Genomic DNA, 21,246 nt, shown 5'->3' with positions numbered 1-21,246 from the left:
CCAGGTGCTCAGAGTAGCCAGGAATCCTTTATGTGCCCTTTAATCAGGAGGTGCCTGCAAAGTTGATGGACTCAGTTGTCCTAAATGTTTCATAATTCTGTTTCACAGATAGGTGCCCTATTTCTCTTTATAGATATTATGGTATGACACTTATTATTAAAGTTGACCGATGTCTATCAGTGTGCTTCCTCGGCTTAGCCGCTGCAAGCATCTCAGTCCTTTCAGGTCTGTGCTCTGTGCCCTGTTCCACCTCAAACCACAGCCGTCCTGCCCAGGCCATGGCCCATGACCTGTTCCTTGCTTTCAGTGGTAATGACTGTTAGTTAGGGTAACAGCATGCGTGGGGGCTATTCCAGGTGTCTCCCACAAAATGAGTATGAGTCGACATGTCTGTAGGCCTCCATGTTTAGTGGAAACAGACTAGAAAACCAGGTATGCTCTATTGCAAAATGCTTCCACCTCATTTAGCAGTGATGCAGAAGAAATGTGAGCAATAAGATAACCTTATATGCACATGACATACACACAATCAAACAGTGTATACAGTGAATAATGCACCCCCTATTGTAAAATATAAGGATATTATAAGTACTTTCATGACCATAAACAAGCAAGAGGCTTTTATATAAGGATATAATTTAAAGCATACTCAAGGCTCTTGTGTAGTATAAATAAATAAGCAGAGGGTCATCAGCATTAGGACAGTAATAAAGAGGAGCCAGCACAGTATCACTCAGTACAGAAGTCCCAGCTATATGGTTATTCAAGAACGAACAGACTCTGAGCTTTATTTGTACTATTAATAACTCGCTTTTATCACCCTGATATGTTCCTATACACAGAGTGCTATAATGTATTGGTGGGACAGATGCTGTGCTATTCTATTTAAGCACCGTCTGTCTAGCAGACTCAGTGCAGACTTCAGTTGCTAGGATGTGATTACCAATATGAAGTTGAGTTTGTTTGCGGTTTTTAATAACTTCAAAAAAATGTACTTATGTATTTAAGTGGAAAGTTTACAAGAGTAGTGATACTCATAAACACAGTGGCCCCTTTCCATCTCCTGGCTAGTAAAGTGCTGCCCAGGTTCATTATACTGACCAGTCATGGGTGTATTTAAACCAGTAATGCTTTCGTATTGATTTTCTTGCTGAGGAAAAGAAGGTTATGTTTGGATCCTACAACGTTTCATTAGGCTATAGGCAAAAGCAACATGGCACCTGACACGTATTAGTAAGTATACATTGAAAAACAGACATATGTTACTACATAACTGGTTTTGTTAAAGCTATACTTGCATATAAACAGGATACATGTTCCCATAGTGTCTGGAGATCCATTCCTGGTGGCTAAACCTTTTTTCTTAACCCCACTGACAATGTCCTTAATCAGTTGAAAGATCTAATCCTGCAGAAGTTTACTGATTCTACTAAAAACACATTTTTAAAAAATAGTGGGGATACATAATTATGAGCCAGAGGCTCCCCATATGGGAAGAAGAGATTGCAGCATGTTCCAGGCGCTGGTGTTTCTCCATACCCACCCATGCGTACCTACTTGTTGCACATATTAATTTGCTGACCAGTGGGACATAAACAGGGATTTTTTGCTATTTCCTTTTTGTTTTCCATAATTTCTTGACTCGCCCTCACTATTTACTTGCTGATGCCAAACCCCTCTCTCTTGTTCCTCGGCGCTTAATCTTACCAACCAATATACTTTAGCAGTTTTTTTTTTTTTTGCTTATTCACAGCTATCCTGGACTGATGCGGTTTTCTCCTAACAGGAGCACCAACCCAGGGTATTGCAATCACTGAGGGGTGCCAAACATTTTGGATTTTACCTTTACTTCTCCTTTAATCTGTGAAGTATTTTCAGTTGGTTTCAGTGGATACCCAGTGGCACTGCTATGTCCTTGTTTTCGTGGACTACTTCTCCAAGCTTGCAGTGGTAGTCTCCAAGATCAGTCAGCACAGACTATTGCCAACTGTATATAGTAGCTATAGCTATGGTTGTCCTCCATGATTCCTCTCTGATCAGGACCAACATTTTGAGTCAAAACAAGTTATGGAATTCCCAACCAACCCATATAATCTCTGGAGCAGTGGGATGTTCAAGTATTTAATTGCACCTTTTGATATCTTCTTTATGCCATAAAGCTTTTCTGCCTGATGGCAGCAGCGTTCAAAGCACCACCATGTGACTTTAGCCAAAAGGTTTTCTAAAGGTGGCCATACTGATAAAAGCTGCCGACAGTCATCAGTTTATTGGCCCATGTATGAGGCCCTCAGGTGGGCCAACCGACCAATATCTGTCTGAAAATCAGCCAGATGTTGCTCAATACCTCAAGGTGGGCATATTGTGGATCTTTCCGTGTGTGGCCAGCTTTAGAGGCCGATATCTCTCAAAGGTGAAAAAACAACCCTGTGCTGGACTCTACATAGAACCAGGGGTTGTGTTCTAAAGCTGCTAATAATAGGAAAGTTTTAATAGGAAGAATTAATTCCAAACTGGCGGCTGGATATCCATAACACACTGACAGTGGCAGCAATTTAGGCCCCTGGGGCAGTCATGTAGGCAAGTTAGTATGGCTTTACATTTACTCACGTAAACCTTTACTAATGTAAAATAACCTGCATTGCTTTAAAACTGTCTGTACATATCACTGATGGCATGATTTGGCCATTCATTATTCCTCCTTATATGCTGCCATGGAACAGAAGATAAGGGCTGTGTCTAATACAAGTTAAATAAATAATGCATTTCCTCCCCCACCTCCACATACAAAGAGTCACTGCTTGATTGCATATCTCCCGGATGCCACCGTTCCCCTTAATAAATATTTCTCTTCCCTCCACTTTCGCTAAATATTAAAAAGCTGCTGCAGCTCAGCGGGGCCCCTTTGTACATAATGTTTCCCCACGGTTCCCTTGTACATAGCTGCCACTACTGTCTCAGCAAGCGAATGGTGCTTTAGATTGAGTGTCGCACATCTCCTCCTCCTCCTCTTTCCCTTTCTTAAAAAAAAATTATTTCTAAATCCTTCTCACCGGGGTATTATACAAGGCTACTGAAAAAATGCTTTTCCAATGCACTTCATCTGCACCTCCCACACCACCCACACTCAGAGAAGTGTAATCTCTCAGAAAGAACTTAGATGATATTTAAAACACTCAGCAACTTTAGAGCTCAGTATGGGGGTTTCACATAAGGAGAAAAGGAAGACAAGATTTTTTTTTAAATAAAGGATATATATATATATATAAAAGATAGGTCAAAATTTAACCTGCCTCGTGGCACACAGAATGCTAGAATGAAGGGCATAGAGCCCTGAGGGCTGCACAAAGAGGTTGCTAAAGGTAGGGGGCATGTAGGAGCCAATGGAACACCTTCTAGCTTGTGTGTTATTGAGATGTGCTGGCTGGTAAACATCTGCAAGGCCCTGTGCTTTCTGTCTGCTTATGGCGAGTGTACAGTTCAGGGCTCCTTTGTGCCGAACAGCCCTGAAATTTGCCCCATGTGGCAGATCTTTAAAATGGTGCAAGGTGCAGAGCATGATTTCCACTTCCAATGCTCCGTGAATAGGCTCCAATATATAAGGACTAAAATGATTGGTCCACCTAGTAGATGGCCTACAGAGTGGTTATTAAGAATCTCAAAAGCTCTGGGTGGGGGGGGGGGGTACAAGAAAATGTATCCATGTTAGCCTGGTTTGCCCTTCTCTTGTGCAATAAACCTCTGTTTATGTGTTTACCCTCAAAAGCACATTGATTCTTTTTCTCATAAATTTTACTAGTTAAAACTCTATTAAAAAGACAAAGAGATAAGGTAATAAAAGTTAAGTAATAAGTACTAAAAAGGTTCACTGAGTGACAGGAGATTCCATTTAGAGGCAAACATCTGATGTCCTGGAGCAGCCTTGCCACTAACATTACATGACCCTTTTTTGAAAAGGAGAAGGAAACTTAAGGTGGCCACACACGTGGCGATCTGACGATCTTTTGTGCGACCATCGGTCGCCACTAACCTTCAGGGCTGAAACAGGCAGATAAGGAGGTAAAAACTATAGGATTTCTACCTCCTTCTGCCGATTCAGCGCTGATGGCAGATTTTGCTCAGGCGCCTTCTATGGCGCCCGATCAAAATTTTCCAACTGGTCCGATCGGCGAGTCGGCCGATATCAGCAGCCTCCTGCGATATCGGTCGACTTGCCGACTTGCCATACACGCACCGAATATCGTACGAAACGAGGTTTCGTACGATAGTATCGGTGCGTGTATGGCCAGCTTTACTCTCTGTCTATGCCTTCCCTTTCCCCGTTAATTAGTGAGCCTCATTAGAGGCTGTAGAAGTGACACAGCCTTCAGGATAGAAGCACGGCCCATATGTGGAATATTAAGGCCTGCCCAGTGTTTAAGGATAGCAATAGCTGGGCAGTAATGTACAACCATTATTCCGCCCTGTCCATGTCCTCACTCAGGTTGCTAGATTACAAGCTCTACATGGGGCCTTCTGGCTGTCTGTTTGGATCTGTTTTCCTTGGTTGCATTGTTTCCCATATTATACAGCGCTACAGAAAATGCTAGGGCTTTTAAAGGCGTCTGTAATAACCTGTAATTATCCCATGGGCTGCATTCAATTACTGTGGATGGGTTAAACAAATCCCTTTGTGATAGTCGTTCAGTAGCTCTATTGTGTTAATCAAACCTGGTCTTTAACTTCCTCTTCACATATTATTTTTCCAAGTCTGCAAGCCAGTCGGGCAGAATGGCAGAATTTATCATGGCATTTGTTTTATATAAGTTATTTTTTATCAAAATATCTGGTGTAAAATACAATGCTACACTTGCACCCTGGGAAATCCCTTAACATTAACACTTCTCTTCACCATCTCCAAGCTAGACCTCATCTTCCGAGAGTAGAGGACCACGTCTACAGTCCCAATGTTACATTTTTCAGTCTCCCTGATCAATATCTAACGCACAAATAAGATATCCATCACGGAGGTTATTATTTTAATCCCATAAACAGGTTAACAAGCTACGCTAACCAGTAGTCAGAGTGGGTCTATGTATGGCTAAAGGTGGCCATACACGAGCAGATCTTCCCCCGATATCCCCACCTACGGGTGGGCGATATCGGGGACCATTTAGGTAAAAAAAATAATAATCCGATCGTTTGGCCCTGGGGCCAGACGATCGGATTATGTGGGCGGCAATGGGGCAGTCGGATCGGGGACCGCATCAACGAGCCGATGCGGTCCCCGATCCGACCAGATTTTCTAACCTGGCCGATCGAGATCTGGCCAATTTCAGGCCAGATATCGGTCGGCCAGGCCGCTCTGCTCTCCCCATACACGGGCCGATTAGCTGCCGAATCGGTCCAAGGGACCGATATCGGCAGCTATAGTCGGCCCGTGTATGGCCACCTTAACTCTGCCCCTGTTTTTGGGTGATAGAAACCAATACAACAGACTTATAATGGAGAGTATTAAAATGACTATTGGTTGTCACCCAGAAATATGACAAACAGCCCATGTGTCATCGTCCTAAAAAGTAAATACACAGGAACATTTAAAAAATGAATTTTGGAGGACGATAGTAGCCATTTAAATTGATGCTTGCTTATCAGTGCAGCTTTAATTATATGTATTAGTGACAAGGGACCAGAAAGCCTCAGAAATACATATTGAAATCATATTTGAAATATTCATGTAAGGAGTCACCAGGCCCAGACTGGCAATCTGTGGGTTAGGGCAAATGCCAGAGGGGCTGCTGTAAGGTGCCATAGTCACTATTTATTGAGTGCAACTGCAGCAGAGACAACTTGAAATATGGCCTCAATTACACTGGAATTATGGAGGGAAATTCTGCATTATGGATAAAAATATGGCATTTGCTTCCAAAACTGGTCTCTTTATAAACAACATAGAATTTTGTGGAAATGCATATTGGGCATTTTCCAGTTTTCCAGTCCTATTTCCCCTTTAATACCACTCGTCGTACACCGCGTGCATCCCAAGTAGTGACACCCCTGCTCTGATTTCCAGAGCCTTATGAGTAATCCCAGAGAGAAGAACAACTTCCCTCTCAGTAGATGCTGAAATCTTCTTCCAGGAATAGGAACAATCTTGGCTTTAGTGCGTGTTAAAATGCCGAGCAAGGAAGGAAGTGCCCAGTTCTGACCTTTGGGGCGCCCCATTCCAAATATAAATGTGAATGGGATGATTCATATGGCAGAGAATTAAACTCTGTGAAGTGGCATTGAGTTTAGTGCTTTTTCCTTGAGCAAAGTGCCAGGCCAGGTGGAGAGGATTATGCTGCTGCCCTCAGCATGCCATAGAAAGGATAATATGGGCTTCCTTGCCATATATCTCTCAGGAATAGTGGGTATTTTCCAGTTCACCTGTCCCCTGCTAAGGCTAATGCTAACTCTCTGCCAGTCAGAGCTGTCTGGAATGGTGGTGGGTCTGTGGCACAGGTCTGTGCAAGTCTTGGGGCAATTCAGAGTAGTGCAAGGCAGGGCACAAATTGCATTTTTTACACATTTTTTGCACTTTGCACGCTTCCCTGCAGTAATATCTATTGCAACCCTGCGGGTCTATGTCCTTCTGACGCACAATTGATCACAATTACACTATCACCTTGCAGATTCCTACCTGCCATGCTTCTCTCTAAAACATAATCCTTACTAACTTACTGGTCTAAAATGACTTGGTTCAGACCATAGGGAGCAAAAGGGTGCAATTTGCCATGTATTTGGAACTTTGCTCCTCCGACATCACCTTCCCCCCCCTCGGCCCCCTGCGCTTACCTTTAGAGCCCTGAGGGGGGCACATCACTAATGTAGAGAGCATGATTGAGCAGAGGCTAATCTCCATTTTAAAAAACGGAAATTTGTCTCTTAAAGTTACCAGGATGGCTTTTTGCCGCCTCTGGTAACTTAAGGGGCGCTGCCGTCTGAGCAGGTAACAGCGCCCCTGCTAACAGATAGTAAAATTGCTGCTGCCATGAGGCGAGTCTCAGACAGCACCACCCGGCAAGTTACCAGGGTGGCAAAAAGCCCCCTTCTGATGCAGAAAAGCAGAAAATACACCATGAATACAGCACTGCCTACATTCATTAGAGCTGTATTCATGAGGGGTCAAAGTAAATGACCCCTCACATACCATTTTAGCTTACTGTATTAGTAACTGCCTTTTTCCAATGGCGCCATGCCAGACAAGATTAAGAAATGAGTGCTTTAGTAAATGCCAGGGGGGCTGCTGTAAGATACTATAGACACTATTTATTGGGGGTGGGATGATACCCCACCAGTCGGTAGCCCCTCAGCCATCCCCCACTAGCTTCAACCTAATCTTCTTCACTGGGGAGATTTAAATGAGATCAAAATCTCCTGCCCAGTGAAACTGTGGCCCCCACAGATCTTTCCCACCCTGGATTTTGCGCCTACCCACAAATATGGACCTGTAAGCACCATCTTTCAAAAGAGAAATATGGACGCATTGGCAACAATGTGAAAGTGCAGGAGTGTCTTTGGACACAAGTACCTTAAAGAATGACATCAATATGTACTCTCCGTTGCATCTGATCAATGAATTACTTCCCCGCATTATGTAACGTTTCGTTTTAACAAATGGGCCGGTATATCAGAGAGATTTTCTAGACAGAATGAATCTGCTTTGTGGTTGTCGGGTTACAGGAATCAGATACCATCCTAAATATTGAGTCTGGAGAGATCTACAATAGACCTGGTGAAATCCCACACAAATATAATATAGAATATTCCCATGTACATCATACAAGAGCACAGGCAGGTAATGGCTGTGCTATTCGCTTAGCCCTTTGTTTGGAACAGCTCAGAATTCTCTCCCTGCCTGGAAAGGGTTACTCTCCATTTGGAAGATCCACGCTTCAAAGAAATCTATTATTATGAATGTAATGCCGGGCATTTAATGGGTTATTACACCTTCTCATTAGTAGCTGTCGCTTTTCTTTCAGCATCTTTTCTTTGCACAGGGAACTCGTTCCACTTTCTTTCATCGCAGTCTCTTCTCTCCTGTCTAATTCCCCCCTCTCCCTCACACACTGTTCCCTCAGCTGCTAAATGTCAGTGGAAATGGTGCCAGGGAGAGAGGCTTGGCTCTATCCAGGGAAGCTGCGCGTTTGTAATGTGACTCCGGGCAGCCCAAACAGCACTGCTGAAATTGCATGCTATGAGAGCCATCGCCCTGCCACTGACCTAGCTGCCTTGGCAAGGTGTGGCCGCTGCTTTAGCAAAGAAACTCTTCATCTACAAAGAAGAATAATATTTATAAGTGGGACATCTGCCCTTTTGTCTTATAGGGAAAGAAAAGTACATACCGTCCACAAACAATCAGTAGTGGGAAACTACAGTGCAGGCATAAATTTCATCTAAAAAGGTTTTAGTTATCATGAAAGTGCATGATATTGATATGCAGATTATATAGTATCCATTTAATTATCCAAAATAATAAATAACACCTAAACATCACTTACAGCCCACCATGGTACCCTTCATGCTGTAAGATGCCACAGACAGTCACTATTTATTGGGCTGGTGTGAATTAAACATTCCAGGGGAGGCCCACATGCTGCCACCTTCCCTCCCTCCCGTATATATCACTGCCAGACAAAGAAGGCGCTGCATAATGAGAGAGATACATCTATACACCTTACATAACATAATAACAGTGGCTAAGTTAATACAGATTTAGAACATAACATACATAAGCGCTGCAAAGAGCTGACAATCTGTAAGGGAGAGGATACATACACAAACAGAAAAGGAGGGGGAGATAAAGGGGTTGTTTACCTTTAAATTAAGCAATGGCTATTGGTAGGTAGCAGAAGGTTTGGAATAATCCATTTGAAAGGGCTTTTCAAGTGTGCCTTGGTTTACTCCAAAAAAATAACACAGTATCATATCACTTATTGTACATCGCTGCCACTTAGTGTACAGCGCTGCGGAATATGTTGGCGCTTTATAAATAAATGTTAATAATAATAATAATAATCTAAAAAAATGACCACATACTGATATAAAAAAATTAAATTATGGAACTTTTACAAATTCCAGAGGCTTTGCAACAGGTGTCATTAAATATTATATACCTTCCCTAGATCCCCTTCCCTGGCTTTTGTTAAAGGAGTGGTTCCTTTCATCCTGTTCAAAACATGTGCTATAAAGAGAATGGCAGTATAGAATACTGACTTGATTATTACCATGGTAATCCATATATCCGATGTCCTGTAAGGGAATCACTTCCTGCTGAGATAGAAATAGAAGTAGGATATCGTTCCATGGGTCATATCTTCTAAGAATTCTATCCTTTTGTAAAAAAAAACAACAACAGGGAATTCAGGATATTGTTAAGGCAAAAGCCAACCACTCTGGGCTGCTGCCAACTGACATAGAAGGACGATTTCTGAGATGGAGACAAAAGGAATCCACGGCTGCAGACAGTCATTTACCTTGTTCCAGTTCTGTATATTTGTGGAAAGCTGAGAATGGCTTATTAATATGGGACACATGGAAATCCACTTCAGTGTCCAACTGGCACTCTTTACTTAGTCTTCAGCTCTAAAGAAAAGGAATTCTATAAATATTTCAGATTTCTTTGCTAGTCTTTCGCAGTGATGCTTTTATAGAATACTTTTGTATCTCTGTTAAACCTAAAGGAGCAGCAGTGATCATATAAACTGCATTTAAATGACCATAGCAACATGTAGTGAAACACCACCCTTCATTTCAATGTTTGTGTCTCCAAAGAGAAAGTCACTGCCATATTTTTGGTTCTTGGTACCTGTAATTCTTGGGAAAGTGGCCACAAATTGTTTCTAGTGTTCTAACCTTTGGGTACTTCGTGTCTCAGTGGCCTCAGTGACTGACTGGGATACATTGAGTCAGAGGGCACTCTTTCGATTGCTTGCTGCTACCGTCACCATACTAAAATAAGGGTAGGAGACGATGCTCATTAATGCAATATCAGTACATACTGGGGTCATCTTTCTCAGTACAGTACAATCTGAAGCATATAAGCCTGTGGTCTAACTATAGTTGTAATTAAATAGTTGTATTTGGGTTCAGTGCAGCGTAGGTGGTTTTTCACTCTGCCTTTAAGAAGCTTGAATGAGTTCTTGAGCCCATAGTATCCAAGGCTACTGTAACTCTAAAATCTACAATAAGTGCTGATGTTGGTACATATTGTTGCGTATAGTAGTAGTTATGTATGTGAGTGTATAGATAGGATGGTATGGGTATATGTGTGTGCGCTGGAGTTACCTAGTTACATACACAGTTGTATGTAGTCCATCAAGTTCAACCCTTCCAAGTAAACCCAGCACACACAACCTATACTTACCAATCTATACACTCACATACATAAACTATATGTACAAACATTAATACTAACTGTAGATATTAGTATCACAATAGCCTTGGATACTATGCTTGTTTGCTTGGAAGGGTTGAACTTGATAGACTTTGTCCTTTTTTCAACCCTATGTAACTATTCTGCCCTATACACTGGCCTCTTATTGTCCCTTGCTTGCTGATCAGTCTACACATATGTCAGTCATGGAAAACATATTCCATACCCTGGGCATAGGCTCTTGGTTCCTATATTGAATATATTGCCCCAACAATAGCCATTGCTCCCCAATCCCCATCAGCCACTAACTGCTCCTATTGTTACACCCCTTATTAAATAACCCTGAAATAATCAGGTGGTCAGAGGTGGGTGTTTCATACAGGGGAACTTTGTCTTTTTAGTGTAACATATAGCACCTTGCATTAGAATCCTAATAGTAAGTGCTAAGGCATAGGTGTGCCAGGTAATACAATACTGATGGCAAACATTACAATGGAATGGCGCAAATGCTTTGTGCAAGGTGGTTTTATGGATGCATAATGGTTTTGTGCTTTGCATCATGGAGCATCATGGAACTGCCCCTTCTGAGTCCTCAGCTTTAGTGAAACATCTTGTGGCTTGCATGTGTATATAATGTGTGTTATTGTGTGTGTATATCTCCAACCAGTAGCCCCCAGCATACCACCTACAGACAATTTAGGTCCTGCTTCCAAGGTCTGTCTCAATACTGGTATATTCAGGACTGGCATGTTGTGCCATTGAGCCATTGATGAAAGACTTTATACTGAGAAAATGGTTGTCATTCTAAGCTAAGTGGAAAAGGAAAGAGAAGAAGAAGCGCTATAGATGAATTGATGATGGGAAGATGAGCCCACTCATGCATCTGTAGCATTATTGACATCATATATAACTGGCAACTGTTCCCCGGCAACATCACTTTGACTGAAAGCCTCACTCATTAACTGAGCAGAAAGTCTTCGTTTTTAATAGGCAGCAGCTCTTTGAAATGAAGCAGTAAAGGCCGAGGCCGGGCCTTGGTAATGTTTAATAAAGCAAAACGTAAAAACCCATCATTTGTGTCATTTCCAGCAAGCTCGGGCTTGCAAAAGTGCTGGAAATGAATGTTCCACTAATGTGCACACAGTGGATTCTCCTTACCAGCAAATCTTCCATGATTGCCGCTTGGAGTATATTATTACAGCAGTGCTGGTATCTATCAGCGGAGAAGCAGCAAAAGTGGGCTAGGCTAGCGCGCAGGTGAAGGCACACGTTTCTGGAGAAATGTTCTAGTTAGATAAAAAGATATTCTGCCTTATATAAGCAATAAGATTAGTGTCATCGTGGTTCCCTAATTGCTGAGGTTGAAAGACGAATGCATCAAGCACAAAAGTATGGGGACACCTGCTTGTCTATATCTATTACCCAAACCAAGGGAATTAATATGAAGGTGGCCCTCCATTTGCTGCTGTAACATTCTCTACCCTTCTAGAAAGGCTTTCCACTAAATGTTGGAACTTTTTGGGGAATTTGCTTTCATTCAGCCACAAGAGCATTTGTGAGGTTGGCAGAGATGTTGGGGATCAGGCCTGGCTTGCAGTCGGTATTCCAATTCATGCCACAGGGGTTCAGTTGGGTTAAAATCAGGGTTCTGTGCAGGCGAGGTAAGTTCTTCCACTCTCGTCTCTGCAAACCCATCCTGTACAGAGCTGCTTTGTGGATAGGGCCATTACTGTGCTGAGCCTAAAATGAACCTTCCAAAATGAAAAAAACACTAATGAATGTCTTTGTATAATATAGTGGCACCTGTGTGGCAATGATGGGTGTTGCCAACACATAATAATTGTCTGATTTGCCAAAACAAATCCTTCCTTCCCTGGTGGGCTGTGATGCAGAATGTATCATAATTTAAACAGAGCCATTTATTTGTATTGGGCTAATCATAAATATAATTACTTGTTTAGAAGGTTTATTTATGAAAGCTGACGTGATGTGTCGGCCTTTCCATGGGCAGCTCCTATTGTTGTCGGTGCAAAGGCATTTCAGAGCGGTTAGTCGCCCGCGGTAGAAGCGATTTATTACAGGCAACTAACTTGCTATGTGGGTCCTTAGCCTTATGACTTATCTTTCTATTTAGGCCCACTCCTATTCATATCCCTATCTCTCCCTAGATTAAATAGAATCTTAGAAACCAAATAACTGCTGAAATTCCAAACTGGAGAGCTGCTGAGCTAAAAGCGAAATAATTAAAAAAAAACACAAAAAACAAAGACGAATTGCAAATTGTCTCAGATTAGCACTCTACATCATACTATAAGGTATTTTAAAGGAGAACAACCCCTTTGATTGAAGTTATTGAAGTTATTTGAACCAAATTCAGTTTGTAGTAAATGTTGCCTTAAATACATACTGACACAAGAAATGAAATCTTTTTTTTTTGTCTTTGCATGCTATTTATCATTTTTACCCAATGTGTTTATATTACCTATCTGTTCCCTTATGAGGAGGCTGCCATATTGGTGCAGCAGTAGGCCATTAGCAATAGAAGCTAGGTTGAGAAGGAACAGTCAGGTTGGTAAAACAAAAAGTTGTTCAAGTTACAATTACTATAAACATGACTTATAGGGAACTTTTAATGTACATATTTTAAAAGTAGTTTTTTAGTGTCAGTGTCACTTTAAGTGTGTTGTATGCCCTCCACTTTATTATATAGTATATTTCATTGTGATTGATCCTCTGGGACAACACTACAGCCATATAAACAAGGCCAAATCATTTCTTAACTAAGCCCTTTGTCAAGCTTTATCTGCCCTTTCAGACTTAAACCTTATGAAATAAGCATGCCCATGCATCCATTTAAAAATCCAGTCACAGTCAGGGCTGCTTTAAGGTACCAGCAGGCCCAGGTCAAAATTTAAATGGTAGCCCCCACTGCCCCAAGTAGGTTATGATAAAATAACCCTCAAGCAGGTGAAGTTCAGTACAGTACAGCAGGCAGTGAATGAATGGTCTGCGCTTACTGAAGCAGGCATGATGCCCGAGTGTGCCACCCTGAACCAACAGCCCTGGGAGCAGGGAAATGTCAACATGGTGATGCCACCAGAAAAAGGCAAAGAAATTAAAAATAAATATGCTGTAGAGCTCATCCAGTTGATTCAAATGAGGGGTTCGCTATCTCTGCAGAATGTTTCTTCCAAAAGGTTTCTCAGATGAAATATGTGCTGCTGGGCCCCCTATCCTATCCCCTATCCTGGTGGGCCCTGGGCAAATGCTCCTTTTGCCAATTTATTAAAATGGCTCTGTCACAATTACTGTAAAGCTCACGTCTGTATGTTGTGGGGTGGCAAGTATCTGGCACGTTCCTGCTGTTTGTACAGTTCTGTACATGGTTTAATAAAACTAAGCCTCAGGCTACAGAATGCTTAATTAGCTGCCTATTAGGAAACCACACACCAAGCACCAACCGTGTACAGCTCTACATTTGTATTAATAGATACATATAAAATATACAGTATATAACTGCAGTTCTTTGACTCTGTTCCCTAGAGCCACCCTAGAACCCAGACACTACAAACTAGCCACAAGGAGTGCTGATACACCACCTGCACAAACAGCTCCTATACAAGGAGATCTGAAGGCTAAATCAAGGGAAATGTTATTATGGCAGAAGGCCTACCCCAGGGCCAGTTGGACACACTGCGTTTTTGAACAAGCAGAATATCCAAGGCTATTGTGATACTTATATCTACAGTTAGTATTACTGGTTGTATATATAGTTTATGTATGTGAGTGTATAGATTGGTTAGTATAGGTTGTGTGCTGGGTTTAATCGGATGGGTTGAACTTGATGGACAATGGTCTTTTTTCAACCCTATGTAACTATGTAACTATGTAAATACATACTAATATGTAGAGTTTACTTTTAAATCATTGCTATAATCATAGAAACATGCCTTTATGCATACATGTAAGTGAAAGGTGGCCTGTAAGTAAACATTTTGTATTAGATTGTTTTACTCTATGTAGTGTTTTAGTTGGTTTTCATTTTTCATAGGAATTGCTGTCTAGTTGACAGGATGGATTTTATTTTAATTGTTATTCTTATTTTATTTATAGGTTATATTTCCAATTAGTCTGTTTGCTATTCATCTTTCATTCTGATTTTCAAATTGCTACCTGGTTGCTACAACAGTTTAGTCCTAGCACCTAGACGGCAGTTACATTTCTGGCAGCTGCCCAACAAAACTTGCAAATAATGTACACACTGTAAAATAAATATGAAATGAAGTTGCCAGTTGCAAATTGTATTCATGATACCCCTGCTGGACCTTATGTTCCAATATACAGTCCCAATGCACCGTTATAATTAGAAGTACTCTTGCGCTGCTGCCAGCCAGGGACCAGCTGCTGTGATGGGATGTAGTTAGGGGAGAGCCTCTAAGTGTTTTCATTATCACTCTCCCCCTTTAGGAGAATGCACAAAGTAACTATCTCTTACACCACATGCTTGTCATAGTCAGCATCCCGGCCTCACCCATTTGTATGATCCCTTGCACAGTTGAAATTATAGTTACTGGCAGGTCTGGACTGGCAATCTGCGTATTCTGGCAAATGCCAGAGGGGCTGCTGTAAGATGCCATAGGCACTCACTATTTATTGGGCTGGTGGGGGGGCTGTTTGGACCTCTGTGTACTTGCCAAGGCATATATTACAGGGATTCTGTCATGATTTTTATGGTGTACTTTTTATTAATTACACTGTTTACACGTCAAATAATTCATCCACAGGTAAAACTTGCACAAAAGGGTGCCATTATGGACACTGCGTGCTGAAAGTGACAGTATTCTGCACCACAACTTGCATGCCATTTGCCAATATGGACACTAATTTGCATCTATTTGGATGGTATAAAATGCATGTTGGTATAAAAATCACAATTAGCCTTTGCTTTTGGTACTTCATAAATAAGTGCTAATGTATCTGGAGGTTTTTTGGCCAAAAAGATCCTTTAGTGGGCCACATCTGGCCTGCAGCCCCCCCCAGCTGAAAGAAAAATACATTTTAAACAAAACAGCTTAGACCTGAACAGACCCTGTCTTATTATAGTCTGTCCTATACCGGCGCTAATGAAGCTCCATCTGGCTCCATGGGCACGTTCTGTCTCACAGTGCTCCTTTCCCTGATGTTTCCGTCTCTGGAAACAAATGAGCATTTAGCACAAATCATAGTACAGGTTAAACCCCTGCAGATTATACAAGTATAAACACACCATCAGTTGCCTAACTAGAAGTTACTGGGCCCCACAGCAAATTAATTTAATGTCCCATAAAAAATTATGAATAAGAAATTTTTTTATAAACATACACAATTCTGTATATGTTTATAAAAAAAAACATTATCAGTCAGTGCTCCACTGGGCCCCATATACCCTCTGGGCCCCCAGTAGCCACAGGTTCCCTCTACAGTTATATCCCTCACCCCTATATATGCTGTGGGGAGCCTTGGTGACGAAAAGAGAAAATATAAGTGTGTGATGTGGAAATATATATATTTATATCAGATTATGGCAGCCATATATCCAACTCTTTTACTACAATTTTGCAAAGTAAAATGTATTTCTGTGACTGTCGGCACCAACAGGAAAATTCCTTCCCCATTCTGCAAGGCAGTAATTATGAAGCTCTATACTTTGCAAATTAATAGTTTAAGCGTGTAGGAAAGCAACATGATACCGTGCGGCTTAGCTCTCTGGCAGGAAAACTGCGGTGGAGGAGGGGTGATACCGGGCACTGAATCTATTGTTGGAGGCTGCAGAGAGGCTCTTTGGCTTTAATCAGACAGCGTGCACTTAAAGGGAACATGTTCAGGGTGTGTGTCTGTCATCTCTCCATCCATCTGCAGCAGGGATGCCCAGAATGTGACCTTGACAGAAGGCGATGAGATGAGAAAAACAGCTCAGCAGATGAGGAGCCAGAAATGGGGCATCCCTGATCTACGCACCATAGGGTCAGCCAGCATATTAGCAAAGCAAATAAAGTCAGTGCCAGACAAATAGCAGAGTCTGGGGTTTTTGTTTTAAAAAAAAGGCAAATCCTAATGTTCCATCTACTTTGAAACAAAGAACTAGTCTTCTATGTAGCAGGTTTCTGATCCATGTGGTAATGGTCTAAGATGATCAGACGGGCCAATCAAACTCCAATAATGACTGGATTATCAATCAATCACTTTACCAGCCAACAGCCCTGTAATCCAACTGCTTTATTCCAATTGCTGAAGGAATAACTCTGGTTAGGAGGCCATTTCTCCCCCAAATGTGAGTTGCCAGACAATTGACCAATAGCAAATGAAGCCAACGTTCAACTAGTAAAAGTATTTTCTTTGTTTTCTGATTGCCAATATATTGATTTATAAATTAATTTATCCATTGGTACCAGCGATGCATTGAACCCAGGATTCAGTTCGGGATTTGGCCAAGATTCAGTCTTTTTCAGCAGGATTTGGATTCAACCAAATCCACACTCCTGGCTGAACCAAATCCTTAAAAATCACATGACTTTTTGTCACATAAACATGGATATTAAATTTTTTTTTAGCAGCGTGTGCAGCAAAACCATTCGGCAGAATCCTTTACGAAGGATTTAGGGTTCGGCCCAATCTGAAAATAGTTGATTCGGTGTGTCCCTAATTGGTACTGGTACTAGGACTGTTATGTGTTGACCTTTAATTAGGTTTTGTGATAGCGTACATAATGCTTCGTCTCTCCTGTACACACTTATACAGCTTCTTTGTGTGGGTGTGTAACATATGCCCTATGTTAGGGCAGAACTAGGTAAGGTTGGCTGAGGTTGACTTTAAGCAAAACCTAGAAAGCAGCAGGCTGCCCAAGGACAAAATAGTGCAGGGCGCGGATCCAGAGACCACAGACATCTGCTTCAGTCAGCTTAAAATAAGAGAACCTCTGTTACACACAAAGCTTTAATCAGGCTCTAAAATATATATATATAGATCTCTGATTAGACTAAAAGCCTTAGATAGAAAATTCCACTCTGACCAAATAAAAGCAGAGGAAGGAGAGCCATCATCCTAAGGGCAAAGTGTTCATTTTGGGCAAGACAACTTTACACCCACCATGTTGTACAGAGCTATAACAATGAACTACAATAGTAACAGCTCTAGGTTTGCCACTAGATGTATGTTACATATGGGCTCCTACTTACTATTGGATCGGTTCAAAGCTGTAAGTCAGGAACTCAAGACTAACGAATGCTGTATATGGTTGGTCTCTTTGATCCCCTTTTATACTCTGATTTATTTTCCCTGCAACAGACAATAGCGCTATCGCTAAAAATGTTCTATTTAAATGAGGTACAGAACCAATTCTTGAGTCCCGCTGATCTAACTCTAATTTTGTCTTTCCTAAAGGTCCAAGACCTGTAGGTTCTGCATAACAAAATTAATGTTACATACATTTATCTTTATACAGGTATGGGATCTGTTATCTGGAAACTCTTCATCCAGTTCCAAATTACAAGAAAGCCTTCTCCCATTCAGGTGATTCTTAATCCTTATTGGAGGCAAAACAATCCTATTGGGTTTATTTCATGTTTTTTTAATATTTTTTATTAGTAGACTTACAGTATGAAAAAAAGATAAATTATCCAAATTATGGACCCCTTATCCAGAAAATCTTAGCTCCCAAGCACTCTGTTTAACAGGCCCCATACCTGGGTACTTAATAAGGGTCCCGAGTTTATGGAGTAGCCAAGGTCCAAGGTTAAAACAAGAAAAGGAAAATGACGCAGTAGGAGAAAAGCTGGGTAAGTGACAGGTAGCCCGTGGCCTACAGATAAGGTGGAAACAGCTGCACCCCTGTAGATATGCTATTCAGAGAGCAAGCCTATGGAAATCTGTATACAAACAATGGAGGGCATAGACTTAGCAGGGCAAGCGGTTTGTGGTCATATTTTCCATGACCATATTGTCATCTACTGAGCTGGCTTTGTAGTAAGTGGTTTGTTTGTTTGTTTTCCTTGCAATAGTCTGGCTGGAGGCAGTATGGATATGGGTTTAAGGGTTTCTTTTGTGTTTATTTATACCTTGGATTTATTTGTAAATGCCAGGTCCTAGTTGGTGGGGCACTCCCATCATTCATGGACAATCAGAATAATTAGGCCACTCACAAATAACTACCTCTTGTTTAAGAAACACTACTAGTACAGGGGATAATTATACTGACAGTGAGGCATGCAATGGGACTGTTTATTTCCCTTCATCTATACATTAATTATGATTAAAGAGCACATTCTTCACAGGCCCCAGTACAACACTTGCACCAGGTCCCCCTTAGCCTCAATGCCCCCAGTGCCCCCCCCCCCATCGCCTCCTGGGTGCACTGTAGCTTTGCTTCCTGGTGGGCCCATTTAGGACCGTTGCACCCGCTGCCATAACTACCACTTGTAGCTACTCTACAGGATGATGGAGTACTTACTCATGCAGATCTCACTACAAAATATTCCCAAGAAAGCCAAAAATAATTCATTTATTAAAAAGGAGAAAGGTGCATAAAGCAGGGGCATGTTTATTGCCTTGATTTAACATATTTTCACCTACCAATGTCTGGCACAACTTTTCCCTCCATGTAAAAGGTGGGTACAGGGGAAGCCTATGAGCATTAACAGACTGTTTAAGATTACTGTTAAACTCAGGAGCTCCCTTGCACTCCAAAGAGTATATCAGAAGCTCAAGCTTTAACACTGATTTGATTGGTGGGTACTGAAATAAAAGGACCCAACCAGACTCTTCCAGTCTCCTGGGTAAAGCCAAGTTCTCTGCTAAACAGAAGGCAGTTCAACTACCAAAGTCATTGTAGACATTTCTACAGAATCTGTAACAATCATTATACACCATCAAATGTTTTTTGTTTTTTTTTATTCCCTCAAGGGACCCTTCTGACGTTGGGGACCCAGGGCAAATCCCCTTTCTGCTTTACTCTAAAACGGGCTCTGCATACAGCAGTAACATAGGATTGGATGTAAATGCCTTCAGTATTAAAGCATTTCGAGATAACAGCCTGTGCCGCGGCCCTGCCCCATGTTTTGATTCAAAGAGGGACATTCTTCTATACAAATATCGCTAGACCCAACAGTGATTTAGGAAGATTAAAATACACACTAATCCTCTTAGGACCCCCATTAAGAAGCAATGCCCGGAATGCTGTCAGTGAATTCCCATTGCAGGAGATTGAAGTAGAAGTGATGTACTACAGGGGCTGGGATAAATGCAGCTGCCTTTCCAATATAACAGAATTATTTTATATGCCAACGTCACATCTGGGCTATAATAGTGTTACAGAGAAATCTGTCAGGGCAAGTGGATCTTACTGGGTAATAATGAGCAATATTCCATATATAATGTATGATGGACACAAACATGTGGGTAAATGGGACTAAACATAAAGTCATAATACCGTTATAATCAGCTCTACATAATATAGTACATACTATGAATCAATTTGTAACACACTGTATAAGGATATTAAACATCACAGAGGATTTCCATGACCTAGAATCACCCACAATAAACAGATAATGTGTTTATTGATAAGTGAAAAAGAACACATCTCATTGGCTAATATTAGATACAGGGGTGTATGAATATTCACACCATAATAAATACAGATGGGACCACCCTGTTTGGAACGAAAGCTATAATGGTCAATATACTGGAGCACTCTCATGTAGATATTCAGTTCATTAGGTAAATATTGGATGTATACAAGATGCACAAACATATACAAAATGTATAAAACTGCACTATGTGAAATGCCCCTATCATCTAATTTGCCTCACTGTGCTCCCTGATACCATAACCATATACTAAAATATATTAAAGTTGAAAAAGCAATAATAATAATAATAACAGACCCTCAAGGAGAAAGGCTAAAATGGTCTCCAGTCTCAAAGGCTGCCAATACAAGGATACTTTATTTGATATCAGTGCAGGTTATTAAGAGCATCACATCAATATATCCTACTGTCCTCTCTGAATATGAGAAACAGACCCATAACCTGGTCCCTAGCACCTACCACTAGAGGGATGTAATGGAGCTTTGCATGGCAAACAAGCCCTACTGGAATTCCCAGCATGAAAACGGTCCTCATCAGGTGTATTTTTTTATACCTGACTTCTCTTTGATTTCACCTTAAATCTACACTGAGTAGTCTAGACTACTCAGTTTAGATTTAAGGCTACTGTCCAACAGAGAAATTTAGTCATCCGCGATAGATCTCTGCTGCTGCCGGCAACTAACTGCTTTAAAATGCCTTTCCACCGGCAACAATAAAAGTGGTCGGTGAAAAAGTCTATGCCTCGCTTCAGCTTTCTGAAGTTGCACAAAGTTGGACATTAGCCCAAAGGTGGCTATATGTGTTCAGATTTTAATCTTCTTCCGATAAACGTTCGGATATTGATCATATGTTTCAATGCAATGATCTAAAACTAACATTCAGATTGAAATTGTAGGATAAAGTCCTAAAAATAACAAATGGGAAGATGTTCTGAACATGAAATAATTGGCAGACACCCATCATAGGAAAGTGACTTCCATTGTAGGTCCCCCAGAGATATCATCAGATACAAAGTACATGCACAGATTATATCGATATCCACCCAAATTCTTCTAAGCTGTCTGACTAAACGACTGATTGCCATGGTAGGAAAATTATTGGGTTGATCATTTGGAGCCCACACACGGTCCAAAAATTTACGAAACTGTGTTTTGTACGTGTGTGTGTGTGTATGGCCAGCTTTAAAGGAAAGAAATTCTTTATTCTCATCAAACCTGCAACTTTATGGAT

This window comes from Xenopus tropicalis, chromosome 3 (assembly GCF_000004195.4).
Source record: "Xenopus tropicalis strain Nigerian chromosome 3, UCB_Xtro_10.0, whole genome shotgun sequence".
NCBI classification, from domain to species: domain Eukaryota; kingdom Metazoa; phylum Chordata; class Amphibia; order Anura; family Pipidae; genus Xenopus; species Xenopus tropicalis.
This window is presented reverse-complemented; position numbering follows the sequence as displayed.